A 21438-nucleotide genomic window follows, 5' to 3' on the forward strand; every position below is an offset into this window, starting at 1 on the left:
TCTATATCTTGATCTTAGATAATAAACTTACAATTGTTTTCACTATAAATATATCTCAGTCTCTGGTGTTATAGAAGTAGCTAATCCTAAACTGAATCAAAGATGCTGTGCACACTGTCCCCTTGTGAATAGCAAACCTGGTATTTCTGTGAGTGTTCAGTGGACATGAGCCTAGACACTACAGTGAAACACTTCTGAGGGGCTCAAGGACTGGGGTGCACCTATTGCTAACCTGCAAGGCAAAGTGAGGGCTAGCATAGGCCAAAAGAGATTGCTTGGGTGGCTAACAGGCTGGTGGTGTCAGGGAGCTGGTGCCCAATTAAGCACAAGCAAGTCTCCCTCTTGCTGGATGCAGGGGGGTAACAAGTTGACGCACAGTCCTGAGTACCAAGAGAACCATCACAAATCCATAAACTCCTTTCCACTCATCCACAGCAATCTCTAGAATAGTATGATATTGCATTTTGCTGTAATCAGCCTGGGCTCCAAGGACCTGATTTGGAGTCCATTGAAATCAGTGGGAGTCTTTTCATTCATTTCAATGGGTTTTGAATCAGGCCTTAAGTCTGCCGGTTCAGCTACAGTTAGATTTACATTAATGACATTCTGTTCCATGACAGATATCCAATGACACTTAAAACGGTTCAACAGGCCAGCATACCAACCATCCTCAGGGGATTACCCTACACTCAGTAACATTAGACATTTAAAATGGGTGGATGTTTGGAAAGAACTGCTTTTTTAAAATGTCTGTTACACAATGAGATATGCAGTCCAGGCTTGTTTTTCTTCTTTTCAGCATAAATCAGCCAAGGATAATGTTTGATAAACTGTGAAGTTGGCAAGTTTTTGACCACCTTTAGAGATCCAAAAATTTGCTTCACCAAATTAAAGGAATTTGGAAGAATTCCCCTCCCACCCCCAATAAAGTATAATCCTGAGAGGTACTGAGCACCTATATCTCCCAGTGAAGAATGTTCCCAAGCAAAAAAATGAAGAAGTTACACTTACATCCTGAATTATACATACTATATACGGTAAGAAACTGCTAAAAGCAAGCATGCTAGAGTGTATCCTTGGTTTTATACAATATTATAGTGGCTTAAAACACTGACAAAAGATATTGCTGAAATAGAACACCCACAGAATTAATTGGAAAACATGCTGGATTCAAAGAAGTGTATCTAAATCTAAGAAAATGTGCAACAATAAATGTAAAAGTGCTTAGGTATCTTATTATGGTAAATGAGATGTCAGAGCATCAGCACGAGCCATCACACTTTCATACCTACATAACTGTGTGGCAATGAGATATAAAAACTGCCAGCTATGGCATCACCTAAAGTAGTTTTATGGATTTTAAAATAATTTTATGGCTGGTGATAGCTGATACCTTGTCATGTGATATGAATTGTACAGTGCTATATGTGCATAGTAAATTAACTGGACAGAGCCAAACTTTAGTCGTGCAAAATTTCTGCCAATGTCATAAGTAGGAATTTTGTCTGAATGGGACAAGCAGTGTTTGGCCATTAAGTCAGTTGTGATATAAGTCTATGAAAAGGGTATTTTCATCGCAGACTACATTAGGAGAACTGTCTATTTTTAAGGTAAATCAAATCATGCTCTTGCAGAGAGTTGTGAAACAAAACAACTCTTAAATCTCTCTCAAAAAGCTCAGCTCATCTATATTCATACTCACCCAAGGATCTTAATATATCTACTTTTCCGAACATACAGTATGCATTATGAAACTTGTGATGTGAGAAGTTATGTGAAATAGATGTGGACAATTGGCTAGCCTAGAAAGAGACCAGGATCACTAATAGACAAGGCTCCTAGATGGTCAAAAAAGTCACCAAGAGGACACAAGGTCCACTTGAAAGTATATTTTTTCATATTTTAAATATCTGTAATTATGACTCCATCTTCTGGTAGATTTTGATACATAGCAGGAGATGGGGGTATCACAAAAGGCTAAACTCTAGGCCCAAGCACCTTTGTGGTTGGCAGCTTGCTGGAACTATATATTTTGGCCAGGCTCTGTGGCGGTGGATAATGATAGGGATGAGGGGAAATCACATGTGTTTGCCACTTCTTTAGTCTGGAATTATTTTATTGTGGAAGCACAAGGTGTTACTGATTGCAAGGAAAGCATGGATACCAATAATATACCTACGTTTACCTGCATGGCTATTCAGTAGGAGCTACAAATCTTGCCAGCCACCAATCTACTCATAATCTGATTGAGAATTCTGTGCAAGCAGGAATAGGATTCTGAGGGACTGCTTAAAGAAAGTTATTGAGACTCAGTAGTGAGGAACATAATTTATGAAGTTTACTGATTATGCCTGTGCTGTGCACCTGATTTGCCAAATCAGTGGGAGTATTTGTGGAGCAGGACACTACTCAGTGTGGCTAAGGGAGGCAGGATCAAACTGTATGTATTGGTTCTGTATGATAATCCATACAGAACCAATTCACCTCAGAAATTTGTTCCAGAAGGCAATGAGCTTAGTGTAAAACCCGTTCATGTGGGACAAAACATAAGTAACACATGTGATTAACATATGTATATATTTTACCTGTTGGATTTATATGAATAAATAAGTTCTAATCTATATACTGATGGAAAAGTGGTGACTTTCCTAGAGTCCATACCATAAGAGTCTCATACGTGAATGAAAAGGAGTACTTTTGGCACCTTAGAGACTAACAAATTTATTTGAGCATAAGCTTTCATGAGCTACAGCTCACTTCATCGGATGCATACTGTGGAAAATACAGTGGGGAGATTTATATACACAGAGAACAGAGATTATAGATACTAAGGTCAGAAGGGACCATTATGATCATCTAGTCTGACCTCCTGCACAATGCAGGCCACAGAATCTCACCCACCCACTCCTGTGAAAAACCTCTCACCTATGTGTGAGCTATTGAAGTCCTCAAATCGTGGTTTAAACACTTCAAGGAGCAGAGAATCCTCCAGCAAGTGTCCCGTGCCCTATGCTACAGAGGAAGATGAAAAACCTCCAGGGCCTCTTCCAATCTGCCCTGGTGGAAAATTCCTTCCCAACCCCAAATATGGCGATCAGCTAAACCCTGAGCACATGGGCAAGATTCACCAGCCAGATACCCAGGAAAGAATTTTCTGTAGTAACTCAGATCCCACCCCATCTAACATCCCATCACAGGCCCTGGGGCCTATTTACCATGAATATTTAAAGATCAATTAATTGCCAAAATCATGTTATCCCATCATACTATCTCCTCCATAAACTTATCAAGTCTAATCTTAAAGCCAGATAGGTCTTTTGCCCCCACTGCTTCCCTTAGAAGGCTATTCCAAAACTTCACTCCTCTGATGGTTAGAAACCTTCGTCTAATTTCAAGTCTAAACTTCCCAATGACCAGTTTATATCCATTTGTTCTTGTGTCCACATTGGTACTGAGCTTAAATAATTACTCTCCCTCTCTGGTATTTATCCCTCTGATATATGTATAGAGAGCAATCATATCTCCCCTCAACCTTCTTTTGGTTAGGCTAAACAAACCAAGCTCCTTGAGTCTCCTTTCATAAGACAGGTTTTACATTCCTCGGATCATCCTAGTAGCCCTTCTCTGTACCTGTTCCAGTTTGAATTCATCCTTTTTAAACATGGGAGACCAGAACTGCACACAGTATTCCAGGTGAGGTCTCACCAGTGCCTTGTATAACAGTACTAAAACCTCCTTATCTCTACTGGAAATACCTTGCCTGATGCATCCCAAGATCGCATTAGCTTTTTTCACGGCCATATCACATTGGCGGCTCATAGTCCTCCAATGATCAACCAATACTCAATGTTGTATTAAGAAGCAAGATATTTAATGAAGTCAATATCATAATGCATACTGTATGTTCTGAAAAGTAGATCCTTGAGTGATTATGAATATTGATGAGGTGAGCTTTTAAGAGAAATATTTGAGTTGCCTCATAAAAGGCCTATAATGTCTGGGAGCCAGCCACTGTCCCTGCCCTCCACTCACCCCCACAAAAATGGATCCAGACTTTATTTAAAAGAACTGGCCACAGAGAATCCTTCACACATAGGTGTATTATATGACACATTCATATAACATTTTTATGGCTGACTTAGAACAGTGCTTTCTCAGCTCTCGTCCCCTAATGCCCCTACTCTACTTGCGCTACATTGATGACATCATCATCATCATCTGGACCCATGGAAAAGAAGCCCTTGAGGAATTCCACCATGATTTCAACAATTTCCATCCCACCATCACCCTCAGCCTGGACCAGTCCACACAAGAGATCTACTTCCTGGACACTACGGTGCTAATAAGTGATGGTCACATAAACACCAACCTATAACAGAAACCTACTGACTGCTATGCCTACCTACATGCCTCCAGCTTTCATTCAGACCACACCACACGATCCATTGTCTACAGCCAAGCTCTACGATACAACTGCATTTGCTCCATCCCCTCAGACAGAGACACACCTGCAAGATCTCTATCAAGCGTTCTTACAACTACAATACCCACTGCTGAAGTGAAGAAACAGATTGACAGAGCCAGAAGGGTACCCAGAAGTCACCTACTACAGGACAGGCCCAACAAAGAAAATAACAGAACATCACGAGCCATCACCTTCAGCCCCCAACTAAAACCTCTCCAACACATCATCAAGGATCTACAACCTATCCTGAAGGATGACCCCCGGCAGATTGGAAGAGGCCCTGGAGGTTTTTCGCCTTCCTCTGTAGCTTGGGGCACAGGACACTTGCTGGAGGATTCTCTGCTCCTTGAAGTGTTTAAACCACGATTTGAGGACTTCAATAGCTCAGACATAGGTGAGAGGTTTTTCGCATGAGTGGGTGGGTGAGATTCTGTGGCCTGCGTTGTGCAGGAGGTCAGACTAGATGATCATAATGGTCCCTTCTGACCTTAACATCTATGAATCTATAACGTTTTGTGAGCGAACGTTAGACAAGAAAGAAACACTTATTCAAAACTGAAAGGTACATAGCTTCCTAGTGTAACTGTTTTGGTTTTCATTAACAAAGTACTAAGTAGGAGAAAGGTTATATGTGTATGTTGGAAAGTGGTGGCTCAGTGGGAAAGCTGGAATGGTTCTGATGTGTCCTTTCCCCTCTCTTCCCCTCCACTCCCCCCAATGTCATTTTGATTCTTTTCCAAAAGCACGTTAAAAGAACGACAATTTTGTGGTTAGGATATAAAATCATGAACATATTCTCAATGGAAATCTGTGGATAGACTCTAAATTGGGAAAGAAACATTTATATCTCTGTACAAACAGGTATAATCCCTAGAGACTCCTTGCCCCTTCTGGCCCAGTTTAGGATTGAGCTACATATATACACCTTACTGTACTCAGTATGAACACATTTTATATGTACACAGCGAATACTATATAGTGTACAAGCTAACTAAGCACAAGCACAAACTTATTTTTACGGTTCTTGGATTGAGTATGTTAGTGAACTAGATACAAAGAATCAAATTCACACAGCAATCTAAGGGAGCCTAAACTGGTGTAATTTACACCTTCTGTTGGCTTCTCTCAATATGTAAATTATATGAATTTAACTCTGTTAAACTTCCTTAAACTCCATTAGGCTCAGACTTTCACCCACTTATCAGCATGTAACTTCTAATTTCTTTACAGGGAATTTCATAGATGGAAGGCCATTGTTTCATTATTTCCAGAAAGCCCTTAGCCAAACCACTTTACAATTTTAAAAGGTACAAATGGATCAAAATAGTAGGGCCACTTAATGAAACAAAGAAGAAAGAAGTAGAGAGTTTCTCCTCTTTCTTCCCCACTCACTCACTTCTTCTGTGATTTTTTAATTCAGCAACCTCTGACTTCTCTGCTGCTCTTAACACCACTCCTCATTGCATGTCAGACTCCATGTTTACTCCCCTGTACCCTCTCTTCAACCTTTGATCACTTTCCTCCCTGACTCCCCTAATCTGTCCACCTCAATTTCCACTCTCAGCGCTCACTCCTCACCTTAGTTTCTTCTACTCTTGCTCCCACACTGAGCTCCCCTGAAGAAGTCCTGGGACCTCACCAACATATTTGGAGGGAGGTTGGGTGGATGGAGATCTCAGGAGAGCTGGCAGCTCAGTGTGTAGAGATATGAATAAGCATGTGAACCCTGACAGGTCCTGCTTTCGTTTCTGTACTGCTACTGCTCTTTTTGCAGTAAACAGGAAAATGAATCCCTCCAAAGGGTTTCAAAGACCTAGCACATCCATTGAGCTAGTGGGCTCCAGTCCAGGTGTTTAAGGTGGACTAGGTAGGGCAATCCCAGGGGACAGGCTCCATGTCTGAGGGCCAAGGAGAAACAAAGTTGGGGTGTGGAATTGAATGGAGTGATCCATTCATTTGTTTAATATGGACCCAAATTCTCCCAGAGTGTGTCACAATTCTACAGAACATCCCAAAGAGCTACATTTTGCATGTGAATCTTTGAATCAGCTGACAGATGCATCAAGTCACAGCAGTATCTAGGGACTGCACAGCTGTGGAAGCTGAAGAGCACAAGTTATTCCCACTAGGCTCAGCATTAACTTACATTAAACTCTTTTCCTCTCAGTCTGCAGTTTTCAGACAGTAATTTGATGGCTTAGCATTGTATATAGAGATTTTATATTGGACTTCTTTTGTACATGTTTTATGATTGGCATTTATATATATGTGGACGCCTGAAAGAGTGTTGAGGTTTGGACATTTCTTTCCAATCCAATGCAAAACCCAGACCGTTCAAAACTTTTCATGGAAAAAAATGAGCTCCACCCCAGGACAGGCAATAGCCCAGTGGTCAGGGCACTCAGCTGGGATGTGGGAGACCCCATTTCAAGTCCCTGCTGTGCCTGATTCAGAGCAGGAACTAGAACCTGGATCTCACACATTCTAGGGGAATACCCTGACCACTGGGATGCTGGCCATTCTGGAGTGGGTCTCCCTCATTCTCAACAAAAATTCATCCTGCACCTGAGGAACCTTCCCAATGAAAGTTTCATTGACAATATATTTCTGCAAAAATTTTCAATTTTGACAAGTCTGCATTTTCTGTCAAAACAACGTTTCTGTCCAACTCTCCACGTACCATCATCATTGGAAGTTTTTATTAGTATTGTAGTTTATGATCCCGTACACTTTTTACAGATCACACTTTTTTGTGGCATTCTTCCAACATAAATGCATAAAATATAAGAATCTTATATGATATATAAGAGAATGCCAGAGGGAACCAAAATTGATGTTGACACTACTGTCAGGCCCTGACAGAAAACAGGGCTTACGTGGCTTGTAAGTGATGCACAGTGCTAGTGCTAACCTGCTGCACAGGTGTGAATTTCACGCGCACACAGCTAAACAAAAGGAACTAAGGCACTTGTAGCGAGACTGGGTGACCTCTCAGTCCTGTTAGTAAACTGCTTGGAGTTCTCATTTCATTAATAAATCTGAAACAATCAACCAACCAATGAAAAAAGTTTTTTTTAAACTTTTCAATGAAGCTACCCTCTCCACTGAAATATTTGTCTGCTGAATGAAATGCCTTTCATTCCATTGTAGAAAAATAATGACAGACATAATACATAGATTTATAGTCTTAATGATTGCTAGCCTTTTATGGCCCATCTTCTAAAACTGAGAATGCATTTTATGGGCCAAGTTAATATTCTAATGGGGAAAAATAAAATGATCAAAATCCTGAACTGGCTACCAGGTAATTTCTCATCCTTTGCAATGTCTGAGAAGTCTGATTTTCTCAAGATAATCAGTTCCCTAACACATAGTATTATCACAATGTTTTAGTTAATGCATGAAGAGTGCAAATTTCTGGCCCAAATAAGATTTTCTTTCTTTCACAGAGAGAACAATACAACTGATTTTTATACCACGCCCTAGAACTGAAGGGGTCTCTTCCTTCTGCACATCACTAGCTAGGTGGAAACATTGTGTTCCAATGTCAAAATTCCGAGGCACGTTTTGGCACAGTGTGTTTCAAGTTGTATACACAAGTCCTGTTAACAAAAATGGGAGTGCCGCATGTAACTTGGGGGACATCACATTAAAAACATCCGTCTTTTCTCAGATCATATTTACCTTACAGAGAGAAGTTCAGTGAATCACACTGTTTACCCTTGTATCCTTAATCATTTGTTAAATAGAATACAATTATGAAAAATATACTGGTTCTATCCCTATAACAGTGTTCTGGCTTCAGATGTTTTCTAAACACACTCTTCTGTCTGGGGAGTTATAAATGTAAAGATCAATAGGTCTCAACAAGAGAAAATACTGGCAGATTCTTTGGAGAAAATTATGGCATGAGCCCTGCTGTGAGAAACCATTTGACTTGTAGAAATGGTCAGGATACTGACATTAAGAAGGCTGGTGGATGAGATGAAATGATTTGCCAATCTTTGAAAACAAAAGGGCTCTGTATCCCTCTGATTCACTGTGACTGTCCTTTACAGCACAGGAACATGCATGTGTTTTAAGGATGAAAATCCTCAACTAAACCCTTCTTGTCTCCTGCACACCCTTAAGATTGAAAATAACCAAACATATTTGCTCACTTTGGGCCAGATTCTGCTACTCTTACACACACTGAGTAGTACCTTACTCCCTGAGTACTCCCATTGACTAGTACTAAAAGCAAACGTCAGAAGTATACCTCACCCTGCTCTGGCGCTTTGCACTGGGTAAGAATGTCAGAGTGGTATAAAGGGCCCCTAAAGCACCTTATTTAGCTGGGGGATGAGTCCCCTGGCACAGTCACTGAGGCAGGCAGCTGTAAGCCTTCTCTCCAAGCCCTGACTTAGGGGGCATAGTAAGGGCAGGAGGGGTGTATTAGGGCAGGGTGCTGCCTCAATTCCAGGCAGCACTGCTCCCCATAGGGCAGGTTGGGGAGATTGCTGTAATTTAGACAGGCCTCCAGGGCTCTCTAAGAGTATGTCTACACAACAACTTGGAGGAGCAGTTGCCAGCTTGGGAACACACAGTTGCTAGTTCTGCTCAAGCTAGCCCCTAAGAATAGTAGTTTGGCCATGACAACATGGGTGGTTCAGGCTACTCACCTGAATACAATCCTTCCTGACTCCTGGGTACATACTCAGGCGGGTAGCCTGTGCCACCAAGGCCACACTGCAGTATTCTGAGCTGCTGGCTCAAGTGGAGCCAGCACATATACGTCTAGTGATCTTGGAAGTACATTGCCCAGCTGTTGTGCAGACATACCCTCAGTATAACTTAGGGTCTCTCTAGCCCTGGGAGCAGCCTTTGATCAGGAGGGTGAAAAGGTGGCTTAAAGCTTCCACAGCCCTTGCCTGGGCTCTAAATTTTGTGCTGCGCCTCAGGGTAAGATTCTGTGATTCAACTCTAATTGAGTAATTGCATTATTGTACATTAAAGAAAAGAAACACATTGTAAACTCCTTGGGGACAGGGACTGTCTTTTTGTTCAGTGTTTGTACAGCACCTAGCACACTGGGATCCTGGTCCATGTCTGGGACTTCTAGGTGCTACAGTAATACAAATAAGATTTACAGATGAGAATTATGAAGCTATGATTCCATTGAAGGACTCTGGTATATGATAAAGCACTAGCAAAGCTCAAACCATAATTAAGATCTGTGATTTTCAAGTTAAATACTGTAGTACATATACAGGGGACTGGATTTAATGACTTCGAGGTCCCTTCCAGTCCTACAACTCTAGGATACATCAGCCCAAGTCCATGATCCACGTCTTGCAACCACAGGGATAAAAAACCCACAGTTGGCCTGGGTCAGCAGACTTGCGCTTGCCATGCTCAGGCTCTATGGGTAAAAAATTGCTGTGTAAACGTTTGGGCTCAGGCTGGACCCTGAGCTCTGGGACCCTGTGAAGGTGAGAGTCCCAGAATTCAGGCTGCAGCCAGAATCAGAACATCTACACAACAATATTTGGCCCCATGAGCCAGAGTCAGCTGACCAGGGCCAGCCATTCTGTGCATCTTTTATCCCTGTGTAGAAGCACCTTCACGTGCATCAGTGGCAAATCTCCTTCATCCATTGCTGCTGGCCCTTCTCCTCCTACCAAAACCCATTTCTGCTTCTATTTCAGCACAGCTTTTTTAACTCTCCTACCTCTCTAGTGGTTGGTTTCAATGCTGCTGGGGTAGCTGGTGGTGGTATACAATGGGGGTCATGACAGTGGTATTTTGTGGAATCATGTGATCTAGGCATGTAATGTCACACCGTTTACATATTTCTATTGCAGTACAACGATCACTACGTTCCATTTCAGAGTAGTAGCCGTGTTAGTCTGTATTCAGAAAAAGAAAAGGAGGACTTGTGGCACCTTAGAGACTAACCAATTTATTTGAGCATAAGCTTTCGTGAGCTACAGCTCACTTCATCAGATGCATTCAGTCATTCTCAGGGATGATTCCACTAAATTATCTGGCTGGAGGAATATAAGAAACTGCAAAGGCTTTTGAAAGTTACTGAAATCACTTGGGGCAGGAGGGGAGGGTGTTCAGGTTGTTGTACATTGGCAAAGAAAACTCTAAACATTCCTTTGTGTGGAATTTGCAGGGTTTTATTGCTCTTTGACTCCATTGTCCGTGGAAACAGAGAAATGGAAATTGAGTCATAAACCAGAACTAATCAGAGCAGTCCTCCACTTTTTAAGAGGTTTTCATGTTTTCTGTAATTGGATGTGTTCTGGAATTTAATATGTAGTTGTTTGAACTTGCACAGCATAGTGAGGAATTTGTTTTGTATTCTTTGCATTTTATACCTGTGTTTGCAACTCTAGGCCCCTCTAATTTTTTCTTTAAAAACAAGTTTAAAAAATTGGGCTCTAAATGTTATGAGACTTCCTTTTTTAAAGTGGTTTTAATCGGGCTTCTAAAATTAGACTCTTGATTTTGCATACCCATACTTACATACCCATTTCCCACAATTTAGTAGTAATACATGCAAATATTCAGGTGTGTATGTGCAAGCTACATCTGCACTGACAGTCAGAGCAGTTGCTAAACAACCTGATTCCCACAAATGCAGGTTGAATGCACAAGCCTCAGTTTTGGGACAAAAACTATATATATAAAATAAATTCCAAGAAAAATTTGTAGGTACAAAATCGAGAGTTTTAGGACACATGTTTTTGAAAATAAGGTCCGCAATGTTTAGTGCATACTGGCCACAATGCCTTTTATGAGAAGTGTACACTAAAGAGAGAGGCCCAGATCAAGAGCTATAGTATACACTGACTTCTCATGTGGGGAAATAAGATGACTCTCTACTGGACTAAGCTGATATGTTTGTTAACCTATTTTTTCCCTTGTGGGTGAAACGTATCCCTTTCCAGAAAGCATGTGCAGTGTCTATGTATTATGTAAGTCTATTTTAAGGTCTAAAGGGGAAAATAAGTCGTGTATAGGCCTTGTGTTGGTTATCTGCACAAAAGGTTAATTTTGCCTTTCATGGATAAAGACTGTATTGAAGAATCTGATGTTCTAGAATAATGAGAGTGGTGAAGAATATCTGCATGGAACCTAAAAGATGAAGCAGAAAGAAAAATGTTTGCTTAATCAAAAAAGGAGGAGAACACACACCAGATTTTTCTAGACTTAAGGAGTTTCCCCACACGGCTCTAATTTGAGAGAGGAAAGAAATAAAATTTAATTTTGCACTTGAGAACACAGAGTACAGAAAGTATCCTGAAATGAACCATATAAAAGGCTCTCTTTCAATTACCAATGGACTGAAAACTTTGCATCTCAGAAATGTTTCCTTACGTGCATTAATTAAGGCCAAGTTTCTGGCTCTTAAAAATAGCTATGAGTCTAAATATCAGGGATTTTCCAGAGGCATTTGTTAGGGATTTTTTTTTATTCTGTGGAAAAACCTTCAAAATGTTAAAAATGTCTTGCTTTTTCTTTCTTAGCTTCTTGTGCCGTAAATAAGAACGGCACTGACGCCTCTGAACTCAATCCTGGAGAAGATCCAAATATATCCATTTGGCCTATTTTCAAGAATTTCTTTTTTGTTTACTACATGATCTAGGTCCTCCTGAAAAACTGCATGCAGTTCAAGTGTCCAATATCAGACAGGTCTGAAGTTGTACAATTATATACAATACATCAAGAAAACTTATGGTGGTTGGGAGCAGTAAGGGTAGTATCCATCAAAGCCACATAGACATGTGCATCCTTCCAAATAGAATTCCTTTCCAAACTAAGCAAGGATTAACTAAAGATGTTTTGAAACCACAGAATGTTATTTTAAAAAGGTAGCTAGTGATTGGGATAACTTATGACTAAATATGGCTAAGATGGGCCAAAACCACAAAGGTCTTAACTTGCTCACATATTTATGATGGTGGTGGTTGGGGGCAGGGGTGGGGGCTGTTTGTAAAATTTGAGAGCCTTCAGAAGTTTGGGGCCCCAAACTTGCATACATAATTTGTGGTAGAAGGAAAGTCTGGCAAAGTGTGAGCATCTCTTTGTAAATTTAGTATCTCCCTTACACATCGGGTATGTCTACACTGTGAAGTTGTCGACAAAACTCTTGTCTTTTACAGGTACTTAAAAAAGCCCCCCCCGCCCGGAAAAGACAAAAGTTTTGCGGATGCAAGTGGTTGTGCGAGCGCGGCTTTGTCTGCCGACAAAGCTAATGCCGCTCGCGGGGCTGGAAGTATTTTGTCAGCAAAAGTGCCAACAAAGTGTTTACACACGCTGACTTTTAGTGACAAAGCTGTGTTGACACAGCTTTGTCACTAAAAGCTATGTGGTGTAGACAAGCCCATACACACACAGACTAGCAGGCAAGCAAAGTGGAGACCCTTCGAAGTTAGTTCTAAAGTTGTCCAACTCTTTTTAAAAAGCAAAATTATTCAGATAAGGACTGATGCAAAACTGATTGAAGTCAGTTGAAAGAATCCCATTGCCTTCATTTAGAATTTGTTACAGGCCCCTGATGTACTCGTTACAAAACACAAAGTTCACTGTGAGGGCTTGTCTCAAGCTTTCTGTGCCATGCCATTTTGGGGAACTGGGTTTATTTCCCTAATGAAGACACAGAGGTGTGAATAGAGAATGTATCACGAACTGGTGTGCATGTGGGATAGAGATGGGCTTTTTTAAATAGGGGAGGGAACCTTTAATGTACCCAGGCATGGCCACTATTTCAATTGCTTTACACTTGTGCTGATCTTCAGTTCTAGAGGCACTAAAAATAATCTGAACATTAAAACAAACAATTAAAAGCAGAATTGCCAAACAGCCTGTCCAAACCTGAAATGGCATCCATTTCATGTACTTCCACCCAGTCCCCAAAGCAGCACTCCCATCCAGCTAGGAAGGGCTTCAGAAAACTAGCAATGCTTGCAGTTTAACCTGAAGGTCACCAAACATGGCCTCTGGTTTCCCTTAAACTTAAAACAATTGGGTTTACTGGGCTGTATCTACAATAGGAATTTCAAGGAGGAGTTCTCCCATCCTTGGTCTTCTTTGACTTAAATGGAAGTATGTGGATTTACACCAGCTAAAGATTGTACAGGCCACATTTCAGTTCAAATGTTTTATATTACCTATCTCTGCCAAGGATAAAGCTTGAATACTTGTATTCTAATTTAACATGTTTTAAAAGTCACAGAAAACATTCATCAACATATGAAAAATAAAATAACTTGCCATACCTTCCTTTAGCTAACATTGGTCAACTGAAATGTCAATATTTGGTTACTTGGACTAAGAACTAGATTGTTCCATTTGCAAAACCAACAACAAAAACAATATTTAGATTACAGCCTGTGACTTCAACAACTTTTTTTTTTTTTAATACTATGGCACTATAAAATAAAAGATTTATATACCCTTTAAAACCACAAGACTGGAACTGGTTTAAATGTAACTTTATTCATTCTTTGCTCAGCTATGATAATGAGATATTATACCTGAGAAATTTTCTCAACAGGGTGAAATATTTCCTGCACTGCTTGTACTGCTGATGTGGTGAATATCACTTTACCAACAAAAAGTGCGGAAAGCGCATGCTGCAGTTGCATTTTATTTCAAAGCAAATTGAAAGAAAGAGTTAGAGTAACATTATTTTATATGACAGGGATAAATCATGCATGAAAATTGTGCAGAGTCGTGAAATGAGCTACAATGCAATAAAAGATAAGGTATTCAAAAGTTTAACAAATGGGGGGGGCGCACCGAAAATGGTCCTCATTTGGGGCACCATTTGGTCTAGGGCCAGCCCTGGGAGGGACCAACTCATTCAGAAGGAGGAGGAATAATGATACTTAGTGCACACAGTGGTTTTCATCCTCAAAGAGGTTCCACAAAATTTAACCCATGAAGCCTCTAACACTCCTGTGAGGTAAGTAAGATTATCCTCATTTTACAGATTGGGACTCTGAGGCAGTTAAGTGAAGTGACTTTTCCGAGGTCACAAAGGGAGTTAGTGGAGTAAAATAAAGTGAGCAGAAATGCCAGGACTGTACAAAAACATGGCCCCCAGCACATGGCTTTCAAATTGCCCAAAAGTGGGATGAGATGTGTGACATACAAAATAAGGGGGACACAAAAATATTCTTGCAAGGGAGCTAAAAAGCATTTGGTGAAAATGACCCTTTAATCTCAGTTTCATGGTTTTTTATTTCTGATGTAAATAATTTTCAATAATAAAAAAGTGAGTGAAAACCATTTTTGGGGAACACAGGGAAATTTGGGACTAAAACAAGTGACATCCCTGAAAATAAAGTATAGGTTATAGGCACACCCTGCCACTCAAGAACTTCCAAACCACAGTCCCAATCCTGGAAGTGGCTGTGCATGGATGTACCCTGTGTCCATACATAGCTTAATTGACTTCCATGGAATTCATTGTGGACATGACTGTCCATCCATATGATCAGCTTATGGGAATGAGGTCTAATTTACAGCACAACTCAACCAAGAGTTTAACAAACATTAAGAAGGATAGGGAGAGGGGAAGGGAGCAGCAGTATAAGGAACACAAATACAAAACTAGCTATATTTTATGTGCATGTGGTGGTTTGATGAAGCAGCAGCTGCTTTGAAGTTAACATGATTCATGAAGTTAAGTGTGGGCGGCAATAGTGACTTGTCATGGAAAACCAGTTTGGATAATTTATGAGCCAATGCAAACTCTCTCTCCAAATAGGTGCAAACAAGTCTTTTTTGCAGTTTGATATCAAGTAAGTTTTCATCAAAAGCACCAAAATGTCCCAAGAAGGGTTATATATTTCTTACCATCACAAGACCCCATTAGTAGATACTGGAAAACTTGATAGAAAAGTCTTTTCTCACAAAAGTTAGCCCAGTTTCCTGATCCCAAAGCAGTGTAGCTAAGGTTACTGGGACTTTGGAACCTGTGAAAATTTGCCCATCATTAGAAGTGGTAGGAGATCTACAGTCAAGGAGCAAATCCAGTGAGATCTGGAAAAAAGATAGGAGGCTGAAAGGGGGCAATGGAGGTCTTATGTCAGATGCTGGAGGAATAGGAGAGACATGACCAAAACTTGGAGCAGAGAGGGAATGAGGCCTGATACTGATTTCATGTACCTTGGTTTTACTGGTGACTTCAGAGGAACTATCCTTATTTTACACCAGTGTTAGGGAGCTTGGAATCCAGCCACAATAGCAGTAAGAGAAAAGTGCTCGGATGTGGGAGGGGTGGGGGAAGGAAGATTTGAGGTTTAGTGGAAATAGGTCACTGAGATGTTCTATGTAAAGAGAATTTGGGAAACAATGGTGTTACCGGGTTACTATACTATAGCCCTGTGTGTAGAAAGCCCACTGTTCTTTGAGGGGATACATTTTAGTAGGGGAAGCAAACATCTTCAATTTGTGGTTTGTCGTTAAGTATCGCATTGCTGACTTAAAGGATTAATTGCAGTAGAAAAGTTTTCAACTAAAACTTAAGTGCCTTATCTACAAGACTAGTCCTTTTACATCCACTCACATTACTCCTTTCCCACACAAGCCCTGCCCTCATTGACTTTTCAGACTCACCCTCAAACTATCATGGGCATGAATCCCACCCAACTCCAGAAAAGCCAGTTGATGCATTAACACTTTCCACAATTGTAGTGGCAAGGCTGGTTCAGCTCTTGATTCTCTCCTAGGAGGCCATGCAGCAAATCCCACCTCTTTTCCCAGGCACTCCCTGAGGAGAGGGATGAACGACAAAGGGATGAGCAGGTGTCTTGATTGAGGGGCTGATGACTGGGATGGGATATACGTTGCTGGGAACTGGGATATCAAATATGAACATCTCATTTATTATGCCATGGTGAGGGGGCAGGGAAACATGATTATCCATTTGTGGTCTTTTGAGCTACAGAACTATACTATTTAGAATCTGCTTGTACAAAGTCCAGATCAAACACTGGGGCCTCATCAATATGAATAAAACAAACAGGACTGATTTGTAGCATTGTCTCATAATGTAGGGACTTTTCATTTCCCTCATCAAGGCTTAATAGAGAGTTGGGTAGAGAGAAATGAATCTCTGTACTGGTGTCTTCTGGACAGATTTGCCTCAGCCAAGAATGTCATACAGCATTCCCTCTAACCTAACATTTACGCAGAGGTTTCAACCCCATGGTGAAGGTTTTCATTTCTCTCCCACAATGAATGTTGTAATAGCAAGTAAGTTGTCTGAATGGATCTTGAGCCCTGCGATTAAAGGTGGAGAGGAAAGTAATATTATTTGTTTATAAACTAGTGCTAAAATTCCAGTGGCAAACACAATCTAAGGAAACATTTTTAAAACAAGAATGTTGAGCCCTGGTTCCTCTTTTCCTCTGATTTCGCCCCCCACATACACACTTGCAAAATATTTAGAAGAAGATTATAGGTTGAAGTCTTGGGACATCTGTAAACATACCCTATGAATCACTAGGCACAAGACTTTCACGTCTCAGTGAAAAGACTAGAATTATCACATTATTTCTTCAGGATTGAAAGTTCATTTGTCAAGGAGAAAAACACCCACCACCAATGAGGCACAAACAAAGAATGATTCAGTACATTGTCATGAGTCAAAGACATACAAGACTGAGGGAGATTTCCATGAAAATGTTGAAATCAGGAGTGGTTTGCACCCAGTGTCCATTTACCCGAGCCAACAGTCTAGTGCATATTTGGATACAATTGTTGTTGCTACTTAGTAGTGACACACTGCTCAGCACTGTAAAAAAAATAAAGATGAACATACAATCCCTAAATCAGAGGTTTGTAATTTAAGAGCCCCCTGTACCCATTGAAATTAAAGGCAAAACTCTTACAAATTCTCAAGAGAACACGACTTGGTCCTAAAGCAGGCAAAACAGTACAGAAACATACTTCTCCAATGCCCAGAGGGAAGTTGTGTCACTGGACAAGCCAGGTTTTGGTTTTGCAAAACTAAAGTCACTGGTTCTGATTCAGAGACTTCTGAATTATGAGTGGACAATAAAGGGGAGATCCATTTTATTTTTAAATGTAAATTTTTTCACTGCAAAAAACAGCTTGTTAGGTTTTCTGAAAACTTTCCAAAACATTTCATTTGAGAACTGCATGAGCATGAGAATTTCAGGGCAAAATTCTTTCATTGTGAGAAGTTCAGAATGTCAGCAAGAGGGCTGCAACAGAATAAGACCTACAACCTACAGAATCACAACAGATTCATTTCCACACCTACTTGAGCTTCTTTGACACAGACTCCCTCCCAATGGCATAAAGTCCATCAGAAAGGGATGTTGCAGCAGCAGAAAGTGGGCACCAACATAATATCTGTACCAGGGAATCTGCAAGTGACCAGTGTGACAGATATGACCATAACCTTGACAAACATTATTGAATTAAGTATTTTAAGAACCCATTGTATTAAAAATCCAAGTGTCTATGTACTATTGAGGGATTGTATGAATTTAAATGGGGGAAGGGGACCACATCCCTCCAGCAAGTAAGAACAGTGTGTGTGGGTGGGTAGGCAAATTCACTCTCACTGTAACACCTCCAGAGAGCTACTCCCTCCTGGGAAGGATCATATATAGCAGTTCAAACTGGAGTCTCTAGAGGCCCACAGATACAGAAAGGATTTTTGATTAAATAGCCTCAGTTAAAACTGACTCAGGGCCTTCTTTCTGATCCAGGAAATGGACAGAACCCCTGCTCTAACCCCCACCCTGCCCATTCCTAGGGAAGGGTTGGAAGGTCTTTGGAGCTAGTTCTGAGTGAAAGCAATTATGAACTGATGACAACAGAAAATGCCCTAATGTGGGGTTTCAAGGACTAATCACTGACCAGAGCCCTTGTAGGCACATGTGTGTGGGGTGGGAGGAGAGATCCTTGCTAAGCTTTGAGCATGCATGAAGGTTCTTGTATTGTTTTAATACATTTTCTCTATAATGCTTTCAGAATAAACATGCTTGTTTAGAAAGGGCTGTGTGGTAATTATGCTATGTACCAGCTCAGAGGAGAGAAGTAGAGCAGGCCTGCTTATATAGTCTGTCATTCCCTGGTGAGATTACAGTATAGGCAGGGAACGGTTCAGCCTGGAGCCACTCCACTCAGAAGTGAGACACAAACATCTCCACCCATGAGAGGCAATGGCAGGAGAGCTGGAAACCTAGAGCTGGGTGACCTTGCTGCACTACAGAGGGGAAATACAGGTGCAGCAGACATGAACAGTGACCCCCAGCACAGCCTAGGGAAGTGTAACAGTTTACTCACCACTAGGATACCTCCTTGTGGCTACATCTGTGAATCTTTTCCTACTCTAGCATCCCTTCTTTTAGTTGCTCACCCCATGGGCTCTCTAGATTCTGGATGCTCCTTCTTCATGACTCAGCCCTCCCTTTCTGGAGTATCCAAGGACCACTGGACACATTATCTGCAGTCTCCTGATCCACTTCCAAGTCTGTGCCACTTTCCTAATAGCCTGTAAGGCCCAACCAGTACTCTGGGTTCTAGCATAGAGACCCTATGCCCAGCAACCACAATCTGCTCAAGAGCTGACCTTGTTGATGTTTCCCTGGGCTCTTTCCTATCTCTCTTCTCTATGTTCTGGAGCTTCCTCCACACCACATAACTCCTTCTCCCCTCTCAGCTTCTTGCCAACATCTGTAGACTAAGGCAGGATCCCAGGACCTACTTCCCTTCTAGAACACTGCCTCAGACCTAGCTAATACCCTTTCTCTCAGAGGAGTGAGTGCAGCATTTCTCCCTTTGGCTCTTTTCTCCTGCTAGCCACTTCCTCTCTTTATAAGCCTGTCCCTGCTCCTTCCCCAGCTGGGCTTCATCAGCCTTTAGGCCTTATCAGGACCCCAGCTCTCCTCCAGGTGTAGCCTATAACATTAATTCCTATTTCACCAGTTCAGGCCTTGTGTGGGGTATCACAGGCAGCCTGGGATGTATTGATTAAACAGATCATTGCTGCAGTTTCTCCTATTGGGGCTCCTAAACAGAAAGTGGTGCTGTGCTGGCAGAACTCTGCCTGCCTTCCAGCTGGGTAGAGCCCCCTCAGAGAATATATTCTATTCAGGTTCTTCTACCACATAGTGACCCCCCTTTGGCACAAGGAAGTTCTAATTATACCTCAAACCCTTCCCCTCCGCCCCCTGCATCCTCCAGGACTGTGGGTTCACTACTGTAAGACAGCTGTTTTTTTCTTCTACAGCTGAGTAGCAGCTCTTAGTCTAGCATTCTTCTAGGACACAACGACTGTGTACTCAGGTCTATGATTTTAGCCCAACCTGAGTGGTGGTCAGGCTGCACTCATCAAGAGTGGGTTGATCTAATAGTCCTTGTGAAGGCCTCAGTAGTGACAATGTTTTGTAGCTGCTTGGCAGCTCCTCCATACACCTTTATTCCTGCTGCATAGGTAGCTGACTAGCTTGACTGAAAGTCAAGTCCCACACAACTAAGCAGTCGGAGCTGGGACTTATTGTCATCAAAATGTAACCTTTATTCAGGCCCTGACCAGGAAAGAAAGAAGTAATTGAGGGGCACAAAAGATGTGTAAAGAAGAGCAGGGGAGAGAAAATAGGAAAGCAAAGGAGAAACAAGTGGGCACATAGACGCATATGGGAGATGGAAGCAGAAAGATTTAAAAAACCTGGGATTATTAAGTCTGCAGAAGAGAAGAATGAGGGGGGATTTGAAAGCTGCTTTCAATTACCTGAAAAGGGGTTCCAAAGAGGATAGATCTAGACTGTTCTCAGTGGTACCAGATGACAGAACAAGGAGTAATGGTCTCAAGTTGTAGTGGGCGAGGTTTAGGTTGGATATTAGGAAAAACTTTTTCACTAGGAGGGTGGTGAAGCACTGGAACGGGTTACCTAAGGAGGTGGTGGAATCTCCTTCCTTAGAGGTTTTTAAGGCCTGGCTTGACAAAGCTCTGGCTGGGATGATTTAGTTGGGGATTGGTCCTGCTTTGAGCAGGGGATTGGACCAGATGACCTCCTGAGGTTCCTTCCAACCCTGATATTCTATGATTCTAAAGAGAGAATGGAGATATATGGAGACAACAACACTATTTAGAGAGGAGGAGAAAAGGAGATTTAAATGAAGGTAAACATGGAATAAAGACAGAAGGAGACAGAAAAGAAAAACAAAAAATGTGGAGTGAAGAAAGAAAGAGAGGAGAAATAAAAAAGAGAAATGTAGCAAGATTTTATGTGTTTATCTTATATAAATGTGTCAGAATAGGATGATATAATATAAATGTTAATAGACTGTATCTACCATGCGTACAAATATCTATACCCTAGGTAAACTACAGACAAATACGTCTCACAATATAATCTTTAGTCACTGCAATGCACTCAGAGTGTACCATTACATGTCAGTTTTACATATATGATTTCTAGTATCATCAAAACCCATTGCTTCCTCGGACCCTTTTCCTGTCTATCGGGGGCTGCCTCTACTGGTATGTCTTGTCCTGAGCCCTGTAAGTGCTAGCTGAGGCTCTGGAATGTAGCCACCTTACCTGGAGGAGAGATCTCTATCTGTTTTGTAAGCATTTCTCCTTCTGTCACAATGTTCCAATGAACTATTTCACAGACAATGCCTATTCTGTTCCTAGCCCTGTCTGCATCCTGTATTCCCAAAGCAGGTATTTCCTGAGGTAAAGGCAGTGTCACAGCTGACAGAGATCATATTTCTGTGCTCTGGACATTCTCTAACTCCTCTTCCCCACCCTGATTCATAGATAGGACAAAAAGGAGGAGACCAAATCTTTGGATAACAAAGAGTCTAGTCAGAAGGGCTAGTGGAAATAAATATATCTGTATAGATAGCACTTTGAAGTTGCAGCTCAGTATGGAACTCGGGCTCTGAAACCGAGGGAGTGGGCTAGACTTCGGAGCCTAAGCTCCACC

General features: G+C 41.4%; 1 long non-coding RNA gene across 1 annotated transcript; it reads right to left on the reverse strand.

Moving 5' to 3' along the window:
• Positions 1-16373: 16373 nt before the first annotated feature.
• Positions 16374-19317, reverse strand: LOC122466072. Its single transcript, XR_006291297.1, has 3 exons — positions 18788-19317; positions 17754-17859; positions 16374-16747 (listed from the first exon to the last, which is right to left on the reverse strand). It is a non-coding gene; the product is annotated as an uncharacterized LOC122466072 (long non-coding RNA).
• Between the last annotated feature and the right edge of the window lie 2121 nt (positions 19318-21438).

The sequence above is a fragment of the Chelonia mydas genome, chromosome 5, assembly GCF_015237465.2.
Source record: "Chelonia mydas isolate rCheMyd1 chromosome 5, rCheMyd1.pri.v2, whole genome shotgun sequence".
Taxonomy (NCBI): Eukaryota; Metazoa; Chordata; order Testudines; family Cheloniidae; genus Chelonia; species Chelonia mydas.